Below are 26115 nucleotides of genomic sequence, written 5' to 3' on the forward strand. Positions count from 1 at the left end.
CTGCCTTTCTTATTATTTCAATTTCCCCACTTCTGGCAATACAAGATGGAAGTTGTTCCAATGAGCAAATCAACTACCTGCTGGCTGAAAGAAAATTTCCATACATACATTCTGCAAACATTCTTCCAATTCAAAATTGTCCTCCACCCACGTGTGTGTGAGTGAGAGAGAGAGAGAGAGAGAGAGAGAGAGAGAGAGAGAGAGAGAGAGAGCACATGCAGGAGTAATGATGCAATCAGCTAATGATACCTTATTCAATCCAGTCCATAAGCAACAGAATCAGAGCACCTGTGAAGAGATCAGATTGTGTTGCCTTAAGCAACACAATCAGATCTCTTCACAGGTGCCTAGTTTCCATATGTTGCAATTTGCAGAACTTCTTTCTTGGTAACCGCAACCTTTTGATCCCCTCAATCTTGTTGCACTTCTCTGTACACATTTCAACATATCTGCATTCTTCATAAAATGAGGCTTCCAGACCTATATGCAATACACAAGATGTGGACTACCCAGCACCTTATACAATGGAACAATCATCTTTATCCCTTCTGATTCCTATATATCACTTACAAAACCTCATGAGCTGTTCTAGCAACCAGGGTCAGGCTGTCTCAAGGGTGCAAGGGGTGCACTGCACCCGGGCATCAAAGTTCAAGGGAGTGCCTGAAAACCGGAAACTTACATACACATAAAGAAAATTTTAAAGGGGGTGCGAGATTCCAATTGGCACCCGGGCACCACATACCCCAGGAACATCCCTGCTAGCAACCCATCTGCCTGCTCAGAGAACTTCATGCCAGACTGTTCAATTAGACGAGGTCTTTTTCATTCTACACTACCTTCAGTGTGGTACCATACCAAATGTGCATGGTATGCAATTCTGGTATTACTGCTACTCATGTGCAGTAACTTGCATTTGTAAATATTACACTTCAATTGCCACTTCTCAGTCCACCTGCCTAAATTTTCTAGATTTTGTTGTTTCAGTAGCATCTGCTGATTACTGTCATTTGTCACCCTGACAACCTTTGACTGTTCTGCTTTTTCATGCAGAACAGTCAAAACTTTATTGAAATCCAAGCGTACAATGTCAAAATTATTTTTTTCCATCCAGTTACTCTGTTACTGCATCATAGTAGCAGATTGGTGAGACAGAAATTCCCATTAACTAGTTTATGCTGTGATGTTATTGTCCACACAACTTCTGTCAAGCTGATCCTGTAATACTACTTTAAACACTGGAACAAAAATCACAGTTACAGATATGTAGATACTCAAGCACAATTTGGCTTCAAGTGTACACAGACTCCCAGAGCAAACACAAGTAGTTGCTCTTGACATCTCAAAGGCTTTTGATCGTGTTTGGCATAAAGGTCTTTTAAACAAGCTTCCATCTTATGGTTTGCCAACTGTTTTTAGTAATTGGTTATCCAGTTTTCTCTCTGATCGCTCACTGAGGGTGGTGGTAAATGGCTCTCTGTCTTCTAACTTCTCCACTAATGTCGGTGTCCCCCAAGGTTCAGTTCTTTCTTCCACTCTTTTCCTCTTGTATATTAATGACCTTCTTCCATTGATTGGAAATCCTATCCATAGTTTTGCCAATGATAGCACATTGCATTCCACTTTCCATTTTGAGAAACCTTGTCCTGCTCAATCAGCTTCAACTTCTCAAAAATCTGCTACCAATTCCTTAAATGCCGATCTTCAGATAATTCTCCAGTGGGGCAAAGACAACTTAGTTGATTTCAACCCTTCTAAAACTCAGTCTTGTCTTATATCTCACAAAAAGGATTCTTCTGCTCCTATGCTTATCTTTAGTGACACTCCGATTTCTAGGCAAAATGATACATCTCTTTTGGGGATAACCCTAGCTTCTAATCTCTCTCTTGGCACAAGCACATTACAAATATTGCTTCCTCTGCATCTAAAAAACTTGGTTTTTCTCTTTCGCTCTCAGCGTTACTTTTCTTCCAAACAGCTGCTCACTCTGTATAAATCGCAAATCCGCCCTCCCATGGAATATTGTTCCCACATCTGGGGTGGTGCCCCCAAAACCTCTCTCAGGCTTTTTGATTCCATTCAGAAGAGGGCAGTTAGGTTAATTAATGATTCATCTCTAACAGAGTCTCTCCACTCGCTTTCTCATAGACGTACTGTTTCTGATGCGTGCCTCTTCTACAGATACTTCTGTGGGCACTGTTCTTCTGAATTGGCTTCTATAATTCCCGCTCTCTTTAAAAAGTCCGAACATGTGCCGCCACCAGCCAACATCCATTTACTGTCCAACTTCAAACCCACAGAACCAACTTTTCATCTTCCTCATTTATTCATTCAAATGCCGTTTTCTGGAACAACCTTCCTTCATACATATTTCCTGAAAATTACAATCTACAGAAGTTCAAGTCCAATGTCAACAAATATCTTCTTTCGTCTTCTCAACCTCTCAACCCCAAGCGCGGTACTAAGTACTATAGGTTCTAATACCTCTCGTGTTTGGGGTTCACATAAAAAAAAAAAAAAAAAGTTTTGCTCCTTGGGAAATCAGACAATATAGTGACCAGTGTATTGGAAAATGTACATTGAGGGCTTAGCTGGAACTGCTCTATTTTGTACATTTTGGCATATTGAATTGGATGAGATGTGCAAAACTACTGGATGATCCAAACAATTTTTTAATAGTAAATTAATGAAATATTTAATTGCATAGGCAACAAATAATTGTGATCTCTGCTAGATTACTTATTTTCAATTTCAGCTTCATACAACATTCGTTTGACTTATTTGAATCATATCTACACTTTTTATTAAAGAATTAATAAAACTGGTTTTGCATGATTACTAGTACTGTCAAAAGCACTTTTGATTAAAAGAAAGTGCCATCAATTTCTGACTACTGTACTACAAGAACATGTAGACACTATAAACAATGTGCCGCAAACATTAGCAGAAACTAAATAAGAAATAATTTGTGCATCACACTGATTCTATAAAGAACTGAGAACAAGATGATTTTTTTCCTGGTAACATTAAATTTTAAAAATTATCTAAAGTTATTACCTATTTTTTTTGTCATGTAGAAATTTTAGCCACACAACTACTTTTCATTTTGAAAAATATCAATTTTTGACTTACACTTGAGTAGGGATCTCTGCTGACTCCAAGAATGCTTTCATAATTATGCTTTGCTTATCTTTGTTTCCTGCATCTCTTAATATAATTGAAAGAATTCTATCAGCTCCAGGTCCCTTTATTTACTTTCAGCTTTTAACAGTTTTTCTTCCAATTTTTTTTCTCAATTATCACATAATAATTTATGTTCCACTTATAATTTGATAAATTTCTGGTATTCCTATCTCTGAAAACTTGATGTGTGAATGAAGATCATCTGTGCAGTGCATAAGAGCAAGTCTAGATATATTCAATAACCATTTCCCTGTTTTCCCTATCTCCAATCCTTTTCATCTCTTCCATATATATCATCTCCTACAGAACCCTTCCCCTAAACTTTTCTATCACATTCTTCATCAATTCCTTTACCTTGCAACACATATGCTATCTCTTCTGCTTTCTGATTATTTCAAATGTCTCTTTTCACTCACTCTTCTCAAACCTCCAAATTTTTCACTTTATTATTCTCACTCCTTTTCACTTTATTGCTGCTGTATTGAGGGACAAAACACATGATATTCACCACAGGTGTCAAACACGTGTGGCTGTTCCAAATGTGACCTTTGGCTAGTTTTTTTTTACTGCTGTTGAGCCAGAATGGGAGTACTTAACCATGCTGGCTGTTGTCATGATAACGGACCCGCAGTCTTGCTTCAACAATTGTTTTATCATGGACAAAGCCAGAAAGATCTCGACACTGATCCATTCTCCATTGCAGACACTGAAACTGATTGTCATACATGTATGCCAAACTACAATTTTGCTTCAGCCATTTCTGAATTAGAGCAGTCACCACTGTCATTCCTAAACAAGGGAATGCTGCTAATGCAAGCAATTCAACGTGTATAGCTGGTTATGCCAAATTTCAGTCCATTTTTTTTGCACATTTAGCACTTATAATAAAGGAATCTGAATGGGATCAGAGTATCAGTGGGGTTTCTTACTGCTTAGTTTGCATGCTCATTACCTGGTATTCCACATCTCCAGGAATCCAGCAGGATTGTTTGTTGCTATAAAGTTAAAATATCAGATCTTATTTGCTCTAGAGGTGAATAAGAGTGTAAATTATGTTGCAGCACTGTTACTGCACCCAAAGTCTCTCTATAGATTATGATCTTTGGATTGAGAAGAACTGCAAAAAGAGTTCAAAGCCACCTTAGTAGCATAAAACACTGCAATGAACACAATGTAATAGTGTGGCAGTGGAAGCAAAGACAGGTAATTAGCATTAGTAGAGGCATATGATACAAGAAAGCAAGCTTATGCAGCATCAGACAAAAAAAAAAAAAAAAAAAAAAAACCCGCTCCCATTTCACCCCTCTGTTCATTCCAAACACCTGTCCAGCTCACCCTTAAATTTATTTAGGCTATCAATTTCCACAACAAAAGATGAAAGTCTGTCCCACCAACCAACTACCCACTAGCTAAAGGCAACCTTCCGCACATCCCTCTTACAACTGTCTTTCCTCAATTTGAATTTATACCCTCTCAGGTGATTCTGAGCAAGAAGAAGAATCCCATCAGCATTGAGCATGCTAAAACCATTCAAGGCTTTATACACCGCAATCAGATCACATTGCAGGTGCCTAGTCTCTAGACATTGTAATCTGCAAAACTTAAGCCTTTCTTAGTAAGAGCAATTCTTCATTCCATTCACTAATTTTGTTGCCCTTCTCTGTACTCGTTCCAACAGCTGTACATCCTTCTTAAAATGAGGCCTCCAACCTGTACACAGTACTCAAGGTGTGGCCTGACAATTGCCTTATACAAGGGGATAATCACCTCCTTATCCCTACTTGAAAAATTCCTGTATATCATTGACAAGACACCATGAACTACTCTTGCAGACCATCTGCACTGCTGAGAAAACTTCATATCTGCCTGTACAATTATTTCCAGGTCCTTTCATTCTCTGCCACTGTCAGTGTAGTACCACAGAGTTGATACGTTCTTCTGGGGTTACTGCTTCCCATATGTAGTACTTTACATTTGTCAATGTTAAACTTCATTTGTCAACCTCTCAGCCCATATTCTCAACTGGACCCAACACTGAACCCTGAGGGACTCCACTAATAACATTAGTCCACGATGAGCAGTGTCCACTGATTACCACTCTGCCTTCTCCCACTCAACCTTCCCTTTATCCATAGCAGCAATTTGCCTCCAATACCACACTGCTCCAATTTGTGCAGCAGTCTTCCATGTGCATCAAAAGCCTTTCTAACATCCAAATATATGATATCAAAATTATTCCCTGTATCCAGTTCCTTTGTGACTGCATCATAGTATACAATCAAATTGGTCAGGTCCCTTAACAAAACCATGCTGTGTCTGAGCTATAACTGAAGTCTAGATGATCCTGCAGTGCTTCTTTAACCAGTGCCTCCATTAATTTTCCTGGAACAGAAGTTAAACTAATAGGTCTATAATTACTCGTGTTGCCCTTTGATCCTCCTTTGTGAATTGGGGTCACATTTGCACATCTCCAGTCCATGGGTACCTCCCATGAGTCCAAGGAAGCTCTCATAATTATGGCTACGGGTTTGCTTACTTCTTTTGCTACCACCTTTAATATAACTGGATAGATCCCATCCACCCCAGGTGTCTTTATCTTCAACAGTTTCTCCTCCACTTTCCTCTCAGTTATTACAAAATCATCTAGCTCACTGTCAGAGTTTAATTCACCTCTGGCATTCCCCTCCCTGAATAATTCCTCATGTGTGAATGTAGATGCAAAATATTCATTTAGTTTGTTAGCAGGATCATCAACAGCTGAACCATCAATATCCAATGGACAAAACTATACAGTAGTAAAATAGAAACAAATGATTAAGACATAAAAGATCCGACTTAAAAAAAAAAAAAAAAAAAAACCCCAAGAGAAATATATAGAGAATCTGAGGAATACCTTGTTACTACAAAAACCAATTAGTGAAATTGGAACTCAAAGACTCTGTGACCAGCTTGAAACTGCAATAAATAAAGCATCCAAACCATTTCAAAAAAGAAACAACAGCAAACAAGCAAATATTTCAGACCACATTAGAAATCTGATAAAGCAAAGAGTCTCTAAAGAAACAGATTCATGTCACCAAAACACAAAATAGAATTCGCTGAATTCAATAAACTTGTGAAAAGAGAAATAAGAAAGGACCTAAGGGAAGCAAATACTAAACAAATCGAAACAGCCTTTGAAAATAAAATAACACTTCCCTGAAGATCTCAAGAAATGGATCCAACAATGGCAAATCCTGGATCCCAACCCCTCAAAAATAAATCTGGACAAATAACAAACAAACAGATCTGAAACCTTTAGTATAGCAAAAGAGTTCTATATCGAACTAGATACTAGCAAGCTAAATGTAAACTTATGTGAAGATATCCAGTTAGACAATCCCACAGTGTGTAATATCCCAGAAATCATAAAAAATTTCATATTTTATAAAAAATGAAATAGAACAGGCAATAAGACATGAAAAATGGTAAGGCACCTGGAGGGATCAGCTACCAGTCTAAAACTAGCTTAGAATTGCTCTTACCTGAGCTTCTCAAATTATATAATAGCATATTCTCAACAGAGATAGTACCAAAGCAACGACTAACATCAGAAATAATTTTAATTCACAAAAAAGGAGAAAAGTCAGATATAAATAATTACAGACCAAAAGTCTGATACCACATAATTACAAAATATTCAACAGAATCATCGAAAATAGAATCTCCAATCCAATGAGAACCAACCGTATGATCAAGCAGGATTCAGGAAAAACTTCTTAATCATCAACCATCTCCACACCATTAATCAGGTCATTGAAAAGTATCAAAAATATAATCTATCACTTTACATAGCTTTCATAGACTTCCAAAAGGCGTTTGACTCAATTGCACCCCAACATCTTATGATAGCTTTGCAAAAACAAGGAATAGAATATAAGTACATCAGACTTCATCAAAATATCTACAGCAACAGCAATGCAGCCATCAAGCTAGAGTGAACAGGACCCAAATTCAAAATAGAAAGTGGAATAAAACAAGGTAACCCAATAACACCAAAGCTCTTTATGTCAGTACTAGAGATGATATTCAGAAAACTGGACTGGAGTGATACTGGCATAAGCATATTAGGCAGGCAACTAACCAACCTCCATTTTGCAGATGATATAGCCCACTTCTTTGAAAGCAGTTCACAATTGGAACAAATTATGAAAGGTCTAAACAGCAAAAGCAAAGAAATTGGCCTAAACATTAATTAGGAGAAAATAAAATAACGACCAACCATGTAGCCTCACCCATTAACATTGGATTCAAAAACTAAATTATGAAGAGCAGTTCAAATATCTAGGCTAAATAATATTCTTCACCGATAGAATGGACAAAGAAATAGAATCCAAAATCAACAACTCTTAGAGAAGTTATTGGAGTACGAAACAATGGATAAAAGAAGATTTGCTTATCAGCCTAAAAAGGAAGTTATACAACACAATCATATTATCCACTCTAACATACACAGCCCAAACATGGATTTTGACAACAAAGCAAGCAATAAACTTAGAACATGCCAACATGCAAAGGAAAGAAGTATGCTGGGTATAACCAAAAAAGACAGAACAAAATCTACTTTTATCAGGCACAAAACTAAAATCAATGATGCCATCAAGACATCCAAGTCCTTAAAATGGAAGTGGGCAGGACATCAAAGCCAGGAAACAAGAGGACTTTTGGGATAAGCCCAAAACTGTTTGGTTAGCAAGAAAAGGAAAAAGAAGACAGAAAACTATATGGAGAGATGAGTTAACATCCCTTATGGGCTCCACATGGACAAGACTGGCATTGAACTGAGAATGGAGAAAGTTGGGGGAGGCCTTTGCCCAGAGTGAGATTCTACAGGCTAACACAACAACAACAATTAAGGAGGAGCATATTTCTTCAAAGGTGAGGATCACCGGCTTCTATATGCAAGCTTTGAACTGGTAATGTCCTGAATGCCTCATTAACAATCCTGAGTGTAATGTACTGGACTGAGAAATGCGAACAGTCTTTTGTGCAGAGTAGCTGAGCTCTGTAATGTAACTGAGATCTAATCAAAGTTGTATAGGTGAACAAGCATATAGCAATCAGCCTCCCTGCTCCCCATGTCACAGACAAGATGACCAAGTATGTTTAGCTTTTTTGTACACAGTTCATATTTATAGTATGCATTTCTGAAATGTGAGTTTAGTGTCAAGTGTCAGACCTAAAAACTGGGTATTGTTGGTACATGATATCGGCTGGGTTCTCAGCAGTAATTTGAGTTCTGGATATTCTCTTTATGCATTTTACAAAAGTGAATGGCTGTAGTTTTGATACTGATATATGATACCCATTATGGGAAGCCTATTATATTATTCTGTTTATTGCAACCTGCAGGTTGTCTTTCAATGGACTGTTCTGTGAATGGTAAGATGTTGCAAGTACTTTAACATAAAGGTTAGATATTACCTGGAAAATTCTGCACTAAACTGTTCATTCTAATGGCAAAGAGTGCTGAGTACTATCCCTGTGGTACATCTCTTTGGGCAACAGATTGTAAAACAGCACTATGATAACGCACTTGAAAAGTTAAATTTTTTTTTATGAAACTCTGTGATCATTGGTAGTTGATCTTCAAGTCCTATGGCCTACAGATCTTGAATAATGCCAAGTATTCAAAGCTTTTCAATATTCTGAGCATATTAACAATATGTTCATTTGAAATATGTTATTTTATTTGTTATAATATGCTCAGCTTTCACCATAAGGTCTAAAATGAATAAATTTTTATGGTTTTATGGAAACCACACTGATTACAAATGATTTTTGAGAGAGATTCCATACTGTTACATAGATAATCTTTTCTAACGCCGATATCCCTTACCATGCAGCTGGTAAGGGATATCGGCCTAAAGTGTGTGGATTTACTATCTTTACTGGATTTCTGGAAACCAGCACCACTGAATGACACCATGAGTTAGAATAATAGCTTTTGCAGAAGATCTGATTTAGAAAAGAAATATAGTTTAGGGTTTTTTTTTTTATCTGGTCATTGCAGCACGAGACAGCAAATCCCAACAGTATCTGGTGCCCCATTAGCTTTTTAGAGTGTCCAGTCTGGAGGGAAGTGGGGTACAGAAGCTTATCAAACTCTAGCAGGGAGCTAAATTATTTTGTAATAACTAAGAGCAAAGAGGAGGAGAAATTGTTTAAGTTGAACATAAGAAAGGCACCTGGGATGGGTGGGATCCATCCAGTTATATTAAAGGAGGCAACAAAGGAAGTAAGCGAGCCCTAAACCACAATTATGAAGGCTTATATTGAAGGAGGCAAAAAGGGAAGTAAATCCTTAGCCATAATTATGAGAGCATCCTTAGATTCATGGGACGACCCCATGGACTGGAGATGTGCAAATGCATCCCCAATTCACAAAGGTGGTTCAAAGGGTGATGCAAATAATTTTAGACCTGTTAGTTTAACTTCTATTCTGGGGAAAATAATGGAGCCACTGGTTAAAGAAGTGATGCAGTATCATCTAGACAAGATTGCAGTAATAGTTCAGACACAGCATGGGTTTGTTAAAGGGGACGTCTTGTCTGGAAAATTTGATTGGATACTACGATGTGGTCACAAGGGAACTGGATACAAAAAATAATTTTGATATCATACTTGGATTTCAGGAAAGCTTTTGATACTGTTGCACATGGAAGACTGCTGTACAAATTGGAGTGGTATGGCATTGAGGGCAAGTTGCTGCAATGGACAAAGAGATGGTTGAGTGGGAGATGGTAGAGAGTGGCTGCTCTACGTGGACTCAGGGGAGGTCCCCATAGGTTGGAGAATGTGCAAATGTGTCACCAATTCACAAAGGGGATCAAATTGTGACATGAATAGTTACAGTTAGTTTAACTTCTGTTCCAGAGAAAATAATGGAGTCACTGGTTAAAGAAGCACTGTAGGATCATCATCTAGACAAGACTACAGTTATAGCTCAGAAACAGCATGGGTTTGTTAAGGAGAAGTCTTGTCTAACAAATCTGATTGGATAATATCCTGTGGTTACAAAGGAACTGGATGCAAAAAATAATTTTGATATCATATAATTGGATTTCAGGAAGCTTTTGATACTGTTGCACATGGAAGTCCATGTTACACATGGATATGTTTAGCTCTGCCTTGAGTCTGAATTTCTTTTTCCTCCTTCCACCTCTGGCATTATCGCAAGTAAGCAGAGTATTCTCCTTGGCAATTAATGCAGGTGGGTACTGTAGTTGAACATGAAGTTTCGTGGTCCTTTGCAGCACATCGAGTGGATGAAAGGGCCCTACAACAGGTCATTTGTGAGCATCCATATTTCTGGCACTTAAAGCCCGTTAGAGCACTTGGGACATACGTAAGCAACACACAGTTAATATGTGTTGCTTATCATTATTGTTGCTTATCATCATTAGATGTTGGTGAATTGAATGTCAGGATGATGTTTCTTGTGGGAAGTTTCCCATCCCTATGCATGAATATTTGTTTCATAGCTGTCACTCTTTGGGGCTTCAATTCAGAATATTTTCTCTTCAGACACATCCACGAGATCCCATTCGGCAATGATACTACAGGATGAGATCAGTGTCTTGAAGGGGGTAACTGCGATCGGAATTCCATCCCATAGATGTAGCTCGGAGGAACGGTTCTGAATGTTTGTCATGTCTAGTCTCTAGAAGACTGTCACCCGAATGAAGCCTTTTGACAGTTTTAGGGCCAACACTTATGTATAAAGAAGGGTGACATTTTTCCTATAGCTTTCTCACTTGGAGAGTGCATTATCAGGTAACGGGGTGTTGGACCTGATATTATCTGTTTTCCGTCTTTTGTGTTGAAGTGCAAGTTTATAAGTAGGGACCATGTTAGGGTCCCAGAAGGAATGCTTTCATTAGGATTAATAGTGGTTTTAATTTTTGTTCAGCACTCAGGCTCCTCACCCACCACAGAGCCAAAATGGGATGCCCACTATCCAGCAAGCAATACATTTGCTTGAGAGTGAGATGCCAGGGCTACTGGCACCACTACTAGACTGAATCCTCTCTGTTGGACCATGGTGTTGACACGGTTGACCCTTGAAGGCACTCATTGACTGACTGATCCTGGCCGAGCCATCCAGGACCACCTGTCTTGTCGAAGCAAGGGCCAAAGTGGTGTCCCCCCACCAACCACAACCACCAGGATTCCCCTTTCTGAATTTCAGCACACGGCAAACATGATGGGTTTCAGCACACGGCAAACATGATGGATTCCTTATGTTAGACTGGAAACTAGGTTGTTGGCATTGGATCCCAGGGATACTAATCTGGAGGACCATTAGCATCACCGGGAGGCGCCGTCACCATGCACAGGTGCCCACATTGAGGAAATTATGTGAAAAACTTTTTTCTTAGCCAGTAATTCCTCAATTTGCCTTTGTTAGCATAACGTAACTTTTTTTTTTGTGATACTCTTACAGGTCACCTAGTATGTTATGGTTTCCAATACTTATATTGCTCTACAACTTTGTAATGGCATCTTCATCTTCTCTATTAATATTAAATTGGCTAGCTCATAATTCATCCATTGACAATTCCTCCATATATATATATATATATATATATATATATATATGTGCATTCGGGGCCTTCGTAGCTATTCTTTTAAAAATACACCAGAACTCCAATTAGCCCAATTCTCTGTGCTATCATCTAGTTGAGTGCCATGCAGATTCTTAAACTATTATAGCTCTTGAAATCAAATCGAATTCTTTTCCCTTAACTGCAACATCCTTCATTTTCCAACTAATGACTGCATAATCACTTCTTGATAATGGTTCTTGTGCTGTGAGCTCTACAATGTTATTGGGTTCAGAAGTAAATATGATGGCTAAGGAACAGATAACATTATAGATGTCTAGAATTATTATGTCTTAGGCCGGGGGGGGGGGGCAACATTTTTAAATGATGGGCCAAAATTTTGTTTAGCTTTCCACGAATTTAGGATTATTAAAATAGTGTATAATGAAAAAAATTGTCAAACAGTTTTGTTATATTGTAATACAGTCGATTCCGGTTATTTGGGACACATCGGGATTAGTGCATTTTGGCCCGATTAAGTGGCTGCACCAATTATCCGAAGTTTCATGTAAAAAAAGTTAAAAATACAATGGATCCCCCACTTTACAATCAAATCATGTTACGATGGAGCCACCATAGTAAAGTACCGCGTTCACTATACGATGTGTAGTAAGCACTGGTCAGAACTGAATTTTAATTCTATTAAACAGAGATTTTAATTAGTGAAAATGGAGGAATATTATCCACAGGCTATAAAAGTAAAGATATATTAAGCACAGATTTACCCATTATTACTTTACCAATTAAAAAATTAAATGATACGTGAAAATCGGAAGAATATACCATGATAATTGGAATAATTAATACATACTGTAATATGTACATACTAACTAGTTGACATTTTTGTTCACTGAAATTTAAAACAATAAAAAGATAAGCAATCAAGAACACAGCACACACAAATAGCAAGTAACATGATATGCACAAGTGAGAATTTTTTTTTTTTTATGTAAACCACAAACACGAGAGGTATTAGAACCTATAGTACTTGGTACAGTGCTTGGGTTGGAGGTTGATAAGAGGAAAGAAGATATTTGTTGACATTGGACTTGAACTTCTGTAGACTAATTTTCAGGAAATACGTATGAAGGAAGGTTGTTCCAGAAAACGGCAGTTGAAGGAATAAATGAAGAAGATGAAAAGTTGGTCCTGTGAGTTTGAGGTTGGACAGTAAATGGATGTTGGCTGGTGGCGGTACATGTTCGGACTGTTTTGAAAGAGAGAGCGGGAATTATTAGCATTAGCATTAGTAGAGGCATTTGATGCAAGAAAGCAAACTTATGCAGCATCAGCCAAAAAAAAAAAAAAAAACCCACTTCCACTTCACCCCTCTGTTCGTTCAAAATACCTGTCCAGCTGAGCCTTAAACTTATTTAGGCTATCAACCTCCACCACAAGGGATGGCAGTCTGTTCCACCAACCAACCACCCGCTGGCTAAAGGCAAATTTCCGCACGTCTATCCTACATCTGTCTTTCCTCAATTTGAATTTATGCCCTCTCAGGTGATTTTTCTGAGCTAGAGGAAGAATCCCATCAGCATTGAGCATGCTTAAACCATTCAAGGCTTTATACACCTCTATCAGATCACCTCGCTGGTGCCTAGTCTCCAGACACTGTAATTTGCAAAACTTAAGCCTTTCTTCGTAAGAGCACCCCTTTGTTCCATTCACTAATCTTGTTGCCCTTCTCTGTACTCGTTCCAGCAGCTCTACATCCTTCTTGAAATGAGGCCTCCAGACCAGTATACAGTATTCTAGGTGTGGCCTGACCATTGCCTTATACAATGGAATAATCACCTCCTTATCCCTGCTGGAAAAATTCCTGTATATCATTGACAATACTCAATGAGCTACTCTTGCAGCCCGTCTGCACTGCTCAGAGAACTTCATATCTGCCTGCACAACCACCCCCAAGTCCCTTTCATTCTCTACCACTGTCAGTGTAGTACCACAGAGTTGATACGTTGCTCTGGGGTTGCTGTTTCCCATGTGTAGTATTTTACATTTGTCAATGTCAAACTTCATTTGCCACCTCTCAGCCCATCTGCTCAACCTTTCCAGATCCTGTTGCAGCAGAATAGTGTCAGTAGTGTCCTTGACAACCCTGCCAACGTTTGTATCGTCTGCAAACTTGGACATTAAGCTTGATATACCATCATCAATATCATTTATAAATACAGAAAACAACAATGGACCCAACACTGAGCCCTGAGGGACTCCACTAATAACATTAGTCCACGATGAGCAGTGTCCATTGATTACCACTCTCTGTCTTCTCCCCCTCATCCACCCCTTTATCCATAGCAGCAATTTGCCTCCAATGTCACACTGCTCCAATTTGTGTAGCAGTCTTCCATGTGCAACAGTATCAAAAGCCTTTCTAAGATCCAAGTATATAATATCAAAGTTATTCCCTGCATCCAGTTCTTTTGTGACTGCATCATAGTATCCAATCAAGTTGGTCAGGCAAGACTTCCCCTTAACAAAACCATGCTGTGTCTGAGCTATAACTGAAGTCTTGTCTAAATGATCCTGCAGTGCTTCTTTAACCAGTGCCTCCATTAATTTTCCTGGAACAGAAGTTAAGCTCACAGGTCTATAATTACTTGTGTCAGCCTTTGATCCTCCTTTGTGAATTGGGGTCACATTTGCACATTTCCAGTCTATGGGTACCTCCCCTGAGTCCAAGGAAGCTCTCATAATTATGGATAAGGGTTTGCTTACTTCCTTTGCTGCCTCCTTTAATATAACTGGATAGATCCCATCCACCCCGGGTGCCTTTCTTGTGTTTATCTTCAACAGTTTCTCCTCCACTTTACTCCCAGTTATTTCAAGATTCTGTAGATTACTGTTAGAGTTGAATACACCTCTGGCATTCCCCTCGCTGAATAACTCCTCATGTGTGAATGTCGATGCAAAATATTCATTTAGTTTGTTAGCTACCTGAGCAGGATCATCAACAGTTGACCCATCCACCCCGGGTGCCTTTCTTGTGTTTATCTTCAACAGTTTCTCCTCCACTTTACTCCCAGTTATTTCAAGATTCTGTAGCTTACTGCTAGAGTTGAATACACACCTCTGGCATTCCCCTCGCTTAATAACTCCTCATGTGTGAATGTCGATGCAAAATATTCATTTAGTTTGTTAGCTACCTGAGCAGGATCATCAACACTTGACCCATCAATATCAAGTGGACCAATCTGATTCATCCCCTTCCTTCTAGAGTTTACATAAGTAAAGAACTCTTTGCTGTTTTTCTTTGCATCCCTTGCCAAGGATTTCTCGTAATCTGCCTTCGCCTGCCTAACCTCCTTTGTAACTTGGTTGCATATCAACTTGTATCTATCATAGGCTTCTGTGTCATGTGTTAATTTGTAAGTATCCCATGCATTTTTCTTCTCTGCCATATGCCTCATTAGTTCATCTGACATCCATTTTGGCCTAAACCTTGAACAATATTTCTTAGTTGGTATGTAAAGCCTAGTAGCTTCCAAGATAAGTTCTTTGAATGCTTCCCATTTTGAATTTGCTGTTGGTAACATCATCAGTTGGTCCCACTGTATAGAATTTAAATACTGTCTCAGTCCATCGTAGTCGCCTTTACGGAAGCAATAACCCTTCCCTTTACCCCTAATGGTAGTTACCTCTTTGAGTAAATCCCACTTCAGCACACTGTGATCACTGCCACCTAGTGGTTCATTTATCTGCAGATTCTTAATGCATGAAGAATCACTGCTGATAATCAAATCAAGAGTATTACTCCCTCTAGTTGCCTCCCGAACATGCTGATGTAGAAAACAATCATCCAATAAATCCACAAAAGCCCTGCTAGTGCGTGAGTAACCAGCCCCCAAATTCCAGTCAATATCTGGGAAATTAAAATCTCCCATTATAAGACTCTCTGATTTACTGTCCCACTCTATTTCCCTGTACAGTTCCTTATCATACTCATCAGAGTCATTAGGCCTATAGCACACTCCTACTCTCAATTTTGATCTCCCAATGCTTATGTCACACCAAACTGACTCAACACTGCACTGTCCAGCGATGTCGACTGGCTTCACTTGCTTGGATTTTATGTGTTTCTTAACTAATAGCATAACCCCTCCTCCCTTCCTATCCTGTCTATCCTTTCTGTAGACGTTGTACTCCCCAAATTGCAGTTCTGCATCCCTTATATCTGTGTGACACCACGTCTCTGATATCCCAACAATATCTGCCTTTGATGTTTTGAGCAATACCTCAAATTCATCAAATTTATTTACTAAACTCCTAGCATTGGTGTACACACAAGTATACCGGCACCTGTTTCTATTCTTAGCTACCCTAACACAACCCATGTGTTTACTTGTACCACAATGGCTCCCAGCAGTCTCTGAAATACCATGCATCTTGTTTTTCAGGCTTCTGCTCATTCTAATAGAAGCAGTGCAAGAATCTCTTTCACCTCTGCCAGTGGCTACTATCAATCTATTGGTCTTTGTCTCCCCCCAAGCTAGCAGTTTTCCGACCCACCTAACACTGCCTCGATAGCATCAGCAAATATTCTTGCACCCTTTCTATTTAAGTGTATCCCATCCCTGTAGAAGCAATCTCTCCTGTTAACAAGTACAGTCCAGGCTGAAAAAAAATTCTACCCCTTTAGCCTTGCACAATCTTTCCAGGGCCGAATTGATTGACAAGGCTCTTATAGAAGCCAATTCAGAAGCAAGTGCCCATGGAAGTATCTGTAGAAGAGGCATGCAGCAGAAACAGTATGTCTATGAGACAGTGAGTGGAGAGACTCTGTTAGAGATGAATCATTAATTAACCTAACTGCCCTCTTCTGAATGGAATCAAGAAGCCCGAGAGAGGTTTAAAGATGTGGGAACAATATTCCATGGCAGGGCAGATTTGCGATTTATACAGAGTGAGCAGCTGTTTGGAAGAAAAGTAACGCCGAGTGCGAAAGAGAAAGCCAAGTTTTTTAGATGCAGAGGAAGCAATATTTGTAATGTGCTTGTGCCAAGAGAGATTAGAAGTCAGGGTAATCCCTAAAAGAGATATATATCATTTTGCCTAGAAATCAGAGTGTCACTAAAGATAAGCATAGGAGCAGAAGAATCCTTTTTGCGAGATATAAGACAAGACTGAGTTTTAGAAGGGTTGAAATCAACTAAGTTGTCTTTGCCCCACTGGAGAATTACCTGAAGATCAGCATTTAAGGAACTGGTAGCAGATTTTCGAGAAGTTGAAGCTGATTGAGCAGGACAAGGTTTCTCAAAATGGAAAGTGGAATGCAATGTGCTATCATCGGCAAAACTATGGATAGGATTTCCAGTCAATGGAAGGTCATTAATATACAAGAGGAAAAGAGTGGGGGAAAGAACTGAACCTTGGGGGACACCGGCATTAGTGGAGAAGTTAGAAGACAGAGAGCCATCTACCATCACCCTCAGTGAGCAATCAGAGAGAAAACTGGATAACCAATTACTAAAAACATTTGGCAAACCATAAGATGGAAGCTTGTTTAGAAGACCTTTATGCCAAACACGATTGAAAGCCTTTGAGATGTCAAGAGCAACTACTTGTGTTTCACCAAACTTTTCCATTGAATTAGTCCATAAATGGGTAACATAAGCCAGAATACGACCAGTGGATCGACACTGACGGAATCCATACTGGTGATCATTGATCAGACGGAAGATTTCTAGGTAGTTTAAGAGTTGGCGGTTAATTGATTTCTCCATTACTTTAGAAAAAGTAGAAGTAATTGCAATGGGACGATAATTGGATGGGAGGGATTAGTCACCCTTTTTAGGAACTGGCTGGATATGAGCAAATTTCCAAGCAGAAGGAAAAACACCTTTGGAATAAGAAAGTGAAAAAAGCGGCAAAGAACAGGTGCAAGTTCAGGAGCACAGGTTTCGAGAACACGTGGAGAAATACCATCGGGGCCTGGAGCTTTCTTAGCATCAAGATTCGTCAAAATCCTTCTGACATCCTTTTGATGGAAGACCACAGGAGGCATTGAATGGAGCGTGTTGGGAATGGTGGGAGGTGTTTTATAAAGACCATTAATACATGAGTTGGAAGAAAAATAGGACGCTAGCAGGTCAGCTTTATCCTTGCTGAAATGACAACAGAACCATCTGGTTTGGACAGAGGTGGGAGCAGAGATGGGCAAAGGTTGCTGCCAATAGCTTTGGTAAGAGACCAGAATGCTTGGCTACCATTGGGGCAAGAAGCAAGTTTTCTATTCTTAGCATGTTCAAACTCTAGTTTGGACTGATTAATAACTGCTTTACAATTGTTGTGAGCTTTGGTGTAGGCAGAAAATGAAACTGAAGAATTAGAAACAAGCCAATTATGATATGCAACATTCTTCTCTTGAACAGCCTTAGCACATTTATTGGAAAACCAAGGTTTAGATAAAAGACAAGATTTTAAAGTTGAGTGGATTCCATTCCTGCAAGAATAATTTCACTGACACTATCTGAGCAAATGTTGACATCAGAAGTTTTGAAACAGTAATCCGACTAAGGAAAAGAAGAAAAGAAGTCTTGCAGGTCATCCCATTTTGCATTCTTGTAATGCCAAACAACATGAGGTTGGGAATAGCCATGAGATAAAGGTTCCACTGGAGAAGAGACAATCACCAAGTTGTGATCTGAAGTGCCTAAAGTACCTCTCACTTCGACTGTGTACTTAGAAGGGTCGTTTGTGAGAAAAAGATCAAGCATATTGGCTGTATGATTAGGATTGTCCGGTATTCTTGTAGGTAAATGAACAATCTGTGCAAGGTCATTAGGAATTGCAAAAGCCTCAGCATCTCGACCTGCTGGGTCGGTGTGACTAGAAAACGGAAGCCAGCTGGATTTGTGAACATTAAAATCACCAAGGAAAATTACCTCACTGTTAGGAAAGTTGGACTATAGAAAGTCAAGTTGCAAAGAGAGGAAGTCAAAGAGCTCCAAGTGATTAGAGGAGTTGGGAGAACGGTAGAGACAACAGATGAATTTGGCTTGGGAGGTTTAGATCTTTTCGAATGGAGTAACAAGTTACGAAGCTTTAAAAATAGGAATGAAGAGAAGATTCTGAAAATTAATTTTTTTATATGATTGAAGATTTCATGGAAGTGTAAACACATTTCACCATAAAACCTCACAGAAATCCACCTGTCAGTATTATCGCAAATTCAATAAGATAGAGTTTATTATCCGTGATGGGCTCACATCTGGTGAGTATGGGCTTGGCACACCCAGGGTCCTGAGTTGAATAATATCATTCTTCTCTTTCTTGGTGATTCCCTTCTACTTTTGACTCTCTCTCTCAGGGTAACTTGGGATTTTCTTTTTTTTCCTTTTTTTTTTGGTTGGTGCAGCATAAGCCTCAGGCTTTCTTGCACCATGCAGCTAATAATAATTGCACTAACAGAAAAGTCCAATAAACAGGCGACTGCTAATTGCTTTTATTGTTTTATGGTTGTGACTTCCATAAATCCGACCAAACCACATGGTACAGTCGGAGACAATTGTAAGGTAACCTCCAGTGCTGCAGTCTCTTGCCTCGATTAAACGGCACGTTGTCCCAATTAAGCAAAGTAAACCCTGGCTATTTTCTTAATTGGGTGCTGTTTTTTAAGATTTGCCCCAAATAAACAGCTGCCACGATTAACCGGTGGCCCAAATAACCAAAATCCACAGTATTAACAATATCTAAATGCAACAAGGCATAATACGTTAAGAGTATGAGTTTAATACCTTATTAACCATTAATAAAGAAGAAAAAACTGCCATAAAGAGTTATTTATTGTAATATTTATAAATACTCAAGGTGCAAGAAAGCCTGAGGCTTTTGCTACACCAAACAAAAAGAAATTTGAGTTACCCTGGGAAAGAGAGAGAGAGAGAGAGAGAGAGAGAGAGAGAGAGAGAGAGAGAGAGAGAGAGAGAGAGAGAGAAAACAAGTCAGAAGTAGAAGGAAATCAATATGAAAGAGAAGAATGATAATATCCAGCTCAGGACCCTGAGTGTGTCAAGTGCATATTCACTAGATGTGAGCCCCTGGAGTTTTATTAATCACAAAATGAAATATAAATTGAACTTAATATTTCAAAAATACAATTAGGGTATAAAAAAATTAAATAAAAAATGATAATTTCAAGATTTTATAAAACCTTAATAATATTGGATTTTCAATCATGCATTGCAATAGGTTTCAACAAATACTTTCATAAAAATAAAATGGAAAAACCTCTCCAAGTTATTTACTTTTATCTGTCAATTATACACAGACGTTTGAAATGCACGATACGCTTGCACTGTAATTGCATTCTGCAGAGCTGAGAGTCCATTACTGCAAGTACTGGAAACACTACTGCAAGTTTATGTTGGCTTACCAGTGTTGCCAGAAGCTATGCTTACTTACAGTTTGGCGATACTGCTCCTTACAAGAGTCGTGATTCATGGCACAAATTCAAATGATTCATTAGATGTCAAGCAACTAAAATGTTAAAAATAATTTACTAACAGCAAAGCAAATATAATAAAAATCAAAAAAAAACAATTTCATGATATGTATTCTTCTGGAGGGCTTTTATTATATATATTCTGAAAACTACCGTGGGGGTGGAGTTAGCCCTCGGGACAAAGGATGCCCACCCCTGCTTTAGTCAATTATGATGCCTAAAATATTCTAAACATCATAATTGCCTAGAATATTCTTATCCCTAGTATTATCTTGAATATGATGACGAAAATAACATAATCAGCTTTATTTAAAAATTGTCCCCATGATAAGTTTCCTTCCGTTTGTTCCAACTCACTCCCATTTAAAATTTAAGTCACCCATAATAAGACATTCACTCTTGTTCACCCATTCCATCTGTTTGTAGAGACCCTTGTCATACTACTAACATCTTCGGGCTGGTAAATACCCCCACTTGCATTTTACGTTTGAATCGAATTATGTTACCATTAGCATTAGTAGAGGCACATGATGCAAGCTTATGCAGCATCTGCCAAAAAAAAAAAAAAAAAACCTCCCATTTCACCCCTCCGTTCGTTCCAAATACCTGTCCACCCCAGCCTTAAATTTATTTAGGCTATCAACTTCCACAACAAAGGATGGAAGTCTGTTCCACCAAAAAACTACTCACTGGCTAAAGGCACACTTCCGCACATCTTTCTTACATCTGTCTTTCCTCAATTTGAATTTATGCCCTCTCAGGTGATTATTCTGAGGAAGAAGAAGCATCCCATCAACATTGAGCATGCTCAAACCATTCAAGGCTTTATACACCTCTATCAGATCACCTCGCCTGTGCCTAGTCTCCAGACACTGTAATTTGCAAAACTTGCCTTTCTTCGTAAGAGCAACCCTTTGTTCCATTCACTAATCTTGTTGCCCTTCTCTGTACTTGTTCTAGCAGCTCTACATCCTTCTTGAAATGAGGCCTCCAGACCTGTATACAGTACTCAAGGTGTGGCCTGACCATTGCCTTATACAAGTGAATAATCACCTCCTTATCCTTGTTAGAAAAATTCCTGTATATCATTGACAAGACACCATGAGCTACTCTTTATCTGATTATCAGTAGTGATTCTTCATGCATTAAGAATCTGCAGATAAAGGAACCACTAGGTGGCAGTGATCACAGTCTGTTGAAGTGGGATTTACTCAAAGAGGTAACTATCATCAGGGGTAAAGGGAAGGGTTTTTGCTTTCATAAAGGTGACTATGGTGGTCTGAGACAGTATTTAAATTCTATACAGTGGGACCAACTGATTATTTTACCAACAGCAAATTCAAAATGGGAAGCATTCAAAGAATTTATCATGGAAGCTACTAGGCTATACATACCACCTAAGAAATATTGTTCAAGATTAAGTCTAAATGAATGTCAGATTAACTAATAAGACATATGGCAGAGAAGAAAAATGCATGGGATACATATATATTAATGGGTGACACAGAAGCCTATGATAGATATAAGCTGGTCTGTAACCAAGTTACAAAGGAGGTTAGGCAGGCGAAGGCAAATTACAGAAATCTTTGGCAAAGGATGCAAAAGAAAAACAGCAAGGAGTTCTTATGTAAATTCTAGAAGGAAGGGGATGAATCAGATTTCTGCACATGATATCGATGGTTCAACTGTTGATGATCCTGCTCAGATAGCTAACAAACTAAATGAATATTTTGAATCGACATTCACCCATGAGGGTGAATTATTCAGGGAGGGGAATGCCAGAAGTGTATTCAACTCTGGCAGTAAGTTAGATAATCTTGTAATAACCGAGAGTAAAGTGAAGGAGAAATGGTTGAAGATAGACAGAAGAAGGGCACCTGGGGTGGACGGGATCTATTCAGTTATATTAAAGGAGGCAGCAAAGGAAGTAAGCAAACGCTTAGCCATAACTATGAGAACTTCTTTGGACTCATGGGAGGTACCCATGGAATGGAGATGTGCAAATGTGACTCCAATTCACAAAGGAGGATCAAAGGGCAACACAAGTAATTATAGGCCTGTTAGTTTAACTTCTGTTCCAGGAAAATTAATGGAGGCACTGGTTAAAGAAGCACTGCAGGATCATCTAGACAAGACTTCAGTTATAACTCAGACACAGCATGGCTTTGTTAAGGGAAAGTCTTGCCTGACCAATTTGATTGGATACTATGATGTGGTCACAAAGGAACTGGATGAGGGGAATAACTTTGATATCATATATTTGGATCTTAGAAAGGCTTTTGATACTGTTGCACAAATTGGAGCAGCGTGGCATTGGAGGCAAATTGCTGCTATGGATAAAGGGATGGTTGAGTGGGAGAAGACAGAGTGGTAATCAATGGATACTGCTCTTCGTGGACTAATGTATACGAGGGAGTATATGATGAGTGCCTTGTCGATCAATGTATCAACATTGATCGACAAGGCACTGATATAGTCCATATTGATTGACAAGGCACTCATTATGTCCATTGTTGATCGACATCATATGTCGATCAAATACATATGGGAAGCAGTAATGCCAGAATAACGCATCAACTCTGAGGTACCACACTGACAGTGGTTGAGAATGAAAAGGACCTAGGGGTAATTGTGCAGGGAGATACGAAGTTTTCTGAGCAGTGCAGACGGTCTGCAAAAGTAGCTCATGGTGTCTTGTCAATGATATACAGGAATTTTTCTAGCAGGGATAAGGAGGTGATAATCCCCTTGTATAGGGCAATGGTCTGCTCACACCTTGACTGTATATAGGTCTGGAGGCCTCATTTTAAGAAATGATGTAGAGCCTTTGGAACGAGTAGAGAGAAGGGCAACACGATTAGTGAATGGAACAAAGGATTGCTCTTACAAAGAAAGGCTCAAGTTTTGCAAATTACAGTGTCTGGAGACTACACACCAGCGAGGTGATGTGATTGAGGTGTATAAAGCCTTGAATGGTTTGAGCATGCTCAATGCTGATGGGATTCTTTATCTTGCTCAGAATAATCGCCTGAGAGGGCATAAATTCAAATCGAGGAAAGACGGTTGTAGGATAGATGTGTGGAAGTTGCCTTTAGCTAACGGTTGGTGGATTGCTGGAACAAACTTCCATCTGTCGTTGTAGAAGTTGATAGCTTAAATAGATTCCATGCAGAACTTGACAAACATTTGAAGTGAGTGGATGGGTGAAATAAGCGTTTTTTTCTTTCTTTTTTTTTTTTTTTTGGCTGATGCTATATAAGCTTGCTTTCTTGCATCATGTGCCTTTGGCAATGCTAATGAATATGGATATGGTAGTAATTCTTATTAATGTAAAAATTAAATTAGAAACTATTACAGTAATTCTGTGGTTATAGTTATCAAAACATTATCTGCTATAAATTGAAAAATTTATGCTTACAAGACATCAAAATGAATGCACCTTAGCAGAATTAATTTTAGAAAAGATTAAATTTATAAAATTACAGAATTAAAATTACAAGACAGTTAAACAAATTAAGGAAAAACAAAAATTTATCAACTAATCTCTTCAGTCCTCTTGAATATTATCTCTCTGTCCAACAAATGTCTGGTTTGTGACTATCAAATCTCTGGATGGTCACTTTATGGCAGAGGGAAAATTATGAATGATTGTGAACCGCCCCCCCCCCACTCCGCCAAAAAGATGCAGAAAAAGTCACCCATGTATCATTTAGTGTTTCTAATATCAAAATGAACTTGAAATATTAAATGAAATAAGTGTAAAAATGAATTAAATAAAACAAAATATAATTTCAAGCCTGTACTGATTTTTTCCTCTCTGTGTGCATGTATATATACATAGGTATACAATAAAGAGCATGACAAAGTAATATTTTGAAAAGCATCAACACAAGGAAATTTTCTTTATCCTATATCCTCTGCAGTTAGCATATTTAAAAGGTGAAAAAAAAAAAAAAAAAAAAAAAACTTGAAATGGATAATAAAAATAAAATGAAAATTCCACCAACTTCTCATGATTTGTAGTTTCATTTGCTGGCCATTTTGATGAAACTTTCATTATTTAAAATGCAATAATCAAAGGAAACAACCAGAATAAACTCTTCAAAAGAACTAAGCAGGAGAGGACAAGGGAGTTATCTACAAGATTTTTAACAAGTAAAGTTGCCATTCACCAGTGTTTTCCAAAATATCCTTTTGGATGACTGTAGCACTGAATAAAATAAGTAAATTTTGATATTCCCATAAATTGTGATCTTCTCTTGTGAACATTTAGTACATAAAAGATAACGAGTACAAGAATACATTGGTATTCCTGCTGAGTTCCAAAATAGTTATCTGACAGAGATCATGTCAATCCTCTAAAGCCTTCAAGACAAGATTTTATCAGGATTAAAAAGGAAATCACAAAATTAAGAGTACATATTACAACCTCCCTTTAAAAGTCATATTTAGTGACATAATTAAATGTGAAATCTATTCAATATTTAATGAATGTTGTTGTTTGGTTTTTAGGAGCATTAGCAACTAAGGCTATATTCTAGCAGGGATAATCATTAGCTAAGCGAAAATCCTACGTGTGCCAAGCTTGTAAAACACCTGTACGTAAAAAAAAATGACTAGCAAATAAAAAGTCGAAATCGAAAGGAATTGAGACCCAACATAATAACTCCATTAATATAGATAAACCTAAGCCACTGTCAATAACAAACAATGGGAACAGTGATGTCAGTCCTGCTGTCATGTTCATCTCAGAGAACTCTGTAAACGAAAATGGACATGTGAGGAGCCAACCATCAGTGAAGATTCTATGCATGGAGATGTACTAATTGGTCAGAAAACAGACAATTTGATATTGTAGAAAACACCCAGGGTTTATACTAACGACAAAATAGTTGGGAAACACAGTGCACCTGCCATTTCTACACCAAACTCTGCAATGAATTTTAATACTGGGATACAATCTCTCGTAAATAAAAGTTATGTTGTTAATGCTAACGGCAATCTTACAACCCACATTAAGCCAGTTATCTCCAGAACGCAACTCCACAGGAATCTATGTAGACGATGGCATATTAGTAATAATATTGTATATGCCAGCCGTTGTAATGAAAACCTGGCTGATGCTGGTTCTAACAGTGAAAAGAGTATTGTAAACTTAAATGAATTTCGAAATTCAATATGGCAGTTCCAAATAAACAACAGCACGAGTCTAGATGTCCCAAGTGAAACACCCAACTCGTTTGTGGAAGCCTACCTAGGAACCAACAAAAAATCTGACCATCAACAAGCAGATGACAACAAACTAGATCTAATTGTGAATGAAATAAGGCATCTACAACCATGAAATCAAGCTGGAACTGAGCATAGTTCAGAACGTGACACTTTATGTTTAGCCCTTCCAAACCTTGAAGGTTGCGCGCTGGAGGAAACATGTCCCTTCCCTGAAAGTATTGGGCATATAGCCTTCCTGATAAAACGTCCAGGGGCGCAAACTGAAGATCTCAGGGATGAAGTTTTCTCTGTGCGAGAACAAAATAAAACCATCAAGCATATGATAACAGGCCTCTTTAACTTATATAAGTCTAACCACAACCTTGAACAGAAGCGACTGGCAAATCCGAAGCACCTCATCCAAATAGTTGAGACTAACGAACTGTCACAAAGAGAGCCAGCATCACCTCGAAAATGAGAAAGGACAAGTGAGCCTATCAAAGGTTAATGATCGACTACACAATACTTCTTCCAGAAAAGAACACCCTACCTATATACATAATTGCCTATGTCGTGACTACCTAGCACAACTCTCAGGGCACCTTAGCCAGTCGGAATGACTACTTA

At 38.5% G+C, this 26115-nt stretch overlaps 1 protein-coding gene across 1 annotated transcript in view; it reads right to left on the minus strand.

Moving 5' to 3' along the window:
* The window catches only part of LOC150076622 (fibroblast growth factor receptor 1-like), a 457312-nt gene that overhangs the window by 91133 nt on the left and 340064 nt on the right, over positions 1-26115 (minus strand). The gene's annotated exons all lie outside the window — the stretch shown is intronic.

Source organism: Mastigoproctus giganteus, chromosome 13 (assembly GCF_048544385.1).
Source record: "Mastigoproctus giganteus isolate SK-2022 chromosome 13, ASM4854438v1, whole genome shotgun sequence".
Lineage (NCBI taxonomy): Eukaryota > Metazoa > Arthropoda > Arachnida > Uropygi > Thelyphonidae > Mastigoproctus > Mastigoproctus giganteus.